This window comes from Cynara cardunculus, unplaced genomic scaffold, assembly GCF_001531365.2.
Source record: "Cynara cardunculus var. scolymus isolate 2C unplaced genomic scaffold, CcrdV1 Un_Scaffold_7204, whole genome shotgun sequence".
NCBI lineage: Eukaryota > Viridiplantae > Streptophyta > Magnoliopsida > Asterales > Asteraceae > Cynara > Cynara cardunculus.
Genome location: NW_020203412.1, coordinates 1,641 through 4,933, shown reverse-complemented (window position 1 = coordinate 4,933; position 3,293 = coordinate 1,641). Strand labels below are relative to the sequence as shown.

Here is a 3,293-nt window from a genome sequence, read left to right as displayed (position 1 = left end):
AAACGGCATTTTTGTGTATATTTTCTTCTCCACAAGCCCTAATTTCAATTGAGACCTGATGAGAGTGTTCGATTTGCTTTTATTTAATCAAGTTAGAAATAACGTTAGACAAACGTTTAGATTGTTGAACTGCAATTGAAGTCAATCAAAATCAACATGAATGCACCATGGAAGATCCGGAACATGATTGTGTAGCATTTTTGGATTGTAGCAACCTAGTAATGAAGATGATACGTGACATGATAGATTGATATCAGACTTTTACATAAACATCGTTACCTCCAACATCTAGTTCTCATATGCTCCTCCAAAACCGGTTCTTGGCTCCATTCCTCAAAGATTTGACGATTAAACCAACCACTTCAGCATCATTCCTCCTATCAGAAGATCTCGACGTTGGTCATGATACTACCATTAAGATCAACTGGTGACCAACTTGTTATCATATTCCATTTTGAAATCACATGCTTCACCAGCAAAGTCCTCAAAAACACTTGTTTCCACGGGAACATCATATGTCGAATGTATGCCTTGCCACATTCCTTTGGAAAGGGGATAACTAGGCATTTTGTTGCGCTATGTCTTACACCGACAAGTATAACCTCTTGATTGCATTTTTGATTTAGAGTAACTAGGCATTTCAACTTTTTTACATTTAAAACTTCACAGTAGAACACTGTAAAAATAATCCTCATAGTGGTTTTGCTGTGAATGTTCGAATCTTTTTTACCTTTAAAATGTTTTGTTGTGAATTTCAAGTGTAAAAATACGATCACGTATCTCAAGTATTTGGTCACAACAACCAACGTGATTTTTCCCCATGTATGATGTCCCATCCTGTAGTCAGCGCGTACCAAAAGCACCCTGAGGTAACCGACCTCCATCCATACGAAATCGTGTCCAGGTTTGATCATATTTCCAGGTTATACTTCCGGATTCATCTCATGTTTTTGATGATTATACTTGCTGCAGCGAGCATTTCAGATCATTAGTTGTCTTTTTTGTAGGTAATCAAAGATTGAGTGATTGCGCTTCGTATGGACTGATTACTACGCGCCTAGAAGAGGTTTATTAATTTATGAACAAGTGCATGGATCATTGCTTGTTTCTGGTATCGCGTGTGTAGAAAGTGTATGTTTGATTATTTGGATCATTATTTAGGTTTTGCTTATATGACTTCAATGTCGTTGACAATCGTTTATTCAAGAGCCATGTTTGATTATGATGAAATCTTCCCCGCCGTTTCTTTATAGGTTGTTCATTACTTTTTCATAATTGTTACAGTAGATTTCACTCGCCAGATTCAGTCAGAGGCTTGATTCGAAAGTCTGGTTTCAGGTTCGTCATACCTCTTTGTTTACCAGTTGAATATCACTATCTCGACATCATGAAATACTTTTGGTAATTTGATTCCAATCCCATTATCCATACATTCTCTGGTATTCTTTGTCCTCCCTTAAACCTAGTGGTTCCAGTCTCATTTGACTTTCCCTTCATTATGCTTTGCCAACACCACTAACGGWTCCCAGAAYGTGACCAAACTTTGGATTTCACGAYYAACATCTTTCAACGGATTTGACATTTGAGATTCAATTTGTCTAGAAATGGTAAAGTTTCGTTTGATTTGGTAGTGTCTTGCCCATTTTTTGTGGTTTAGCTTAAAATAGGCTAGTATTTTGTAGATTTGGTGGGCTGTTTTTCTGTGGTTCTGCTCCATTTACCATCATGAGGGCATCATCTCCTACCCTCAATCGACTCAAKCATCCATGTCCATGGGTYCACGACTACCTATATGCTACMTTGTCCATTGAGGAACATTAAGTGGCTAAAGGTTAACGGGGGGAGGGGTGGGGGAGTTTGGTATGCATTTTATTCTTTGATTGTGGTTTTCTTCCAATGGGTTTGAGCCTTTATTGTTTCAAATTGTCTAGATATGGCAGTTTCATTTAGTTTTGTGGCGTATTACCCATTTTGTGGTTTAGCTTAGAGTAGGCTACCATTTTGTGGTTGCTCCAATTACCATCTTGGATGTGGAGCTTGCCTTACTAGGGGCACCAATCTTCTTCATTGATGCAAGTTAACAAGTGACGGTTTTATTCAACTCTCTTCATCGTTCTTTCTTTTGCATCCAATCATGTCCTATTTGGATCTAGGAGGACATGCACTACCAAAACTCCCCAACTTATTTGGTAAGGAAAAAACTGATGAGACAAACTTCCTACGTGAAGAATGTTAGAGGGAGCTACACCATGACAAATCTATAGAGGAGGATGGACGAATGAATTCAGGGAGGAAGTGAAGAATGTTTTTTTTTTTTTCCGAAGGTGGTAAGGGAAAAAGGCTGACTGAATGTATATGACTTTAATTTATGAGTTGAAGGAATCAGCCCTTTGTTGGCCTATTAAGCCATTTATTAACATTTATGTATGGCCCTTCGCGTACTAAATAAGCTATACATGTTATAAATTCTGTTTGAAACTTTGSTAAACAATTACCTACCAGATGAATATAACAKATACCGATAATCTTTACGCGGGTCAATGATTGAGAGAGTCTTACCCGGTAAGTGAGGGATGTCTCTTACTCGTTAAGTACTTACCGCGTTCCAAACGCTTACCATCAATCCATTTTGATGGCAAGGAAAGTTACACAATAAGAAAAATAAGAGTAGTGACTCTTGTTGCTACACGTTTATCTGATATGCATTTGGTAAATGTCTCCTTAGTTAATGATTGTATAGTAGATATATCTGGTTATTTATGTGTATGGCAGAGATCGTGTTTTGCCTTGCATGTAAAAACCACAAACTCAAACGCATAAAAATATAAAATACAAAAGACCAGGGAATACAAAGACGAGATTTAGAGATTCATTGATTTTTTTTTCTCGAGACATTGATCTATTATTATTTGAATAAAACTTAAACTTAAATCAGAAGTGTTGTAGTGTAGGTTGAAGAAAGTCAAAAAATCATGTTTTTAAACATGAACCCAACACTTGTAAGCAAATATATATTTTGAAAGGATTTTAAATACAAATCATGTCATTGTTACGAACCCTATAAAACAATAGGGGTGAGCATAGCAACCGGGTACCTGCCTTTGAAACCGGATCCGTTTTGGAACTGCTGGTTCCTAAAATATAGAACCGATCGAGATCGGTTTCGGTTATCATCTTTTTGAAACCCTCAACCGCTGGGTATCCGTTGGGACCGGTTCCGGGATCGGCTATCCAGTTCCCCCACTGGATACCTAGAACCGGAACCGACGAGTACCCACTATTTTTTTTATAAA

The 3,293-nt window shown here is 37.6% G+C and overlaps 1 long non-coding RNA gene across 1 annotated transcript; it reads left to right on the top strand.

The window, feature by feature from the left end:
* The first annotated feature begins 875 nt into the window (after positions 1–875).
* Positions 876–1,331, top strand: LOC112504876. Its single transcript, XR_003068288.1, has 3 exons — positions 876–904; positions 1,008–1,131; positions 1,254–1,331. It is a non-coding gene; the product is annotated as an uncharacterized LOC112504876 (long non-coding RNA).
* The last annotated feature ends 1,962 nt before the right edge of the window (positions 1,332–3,293 follow it).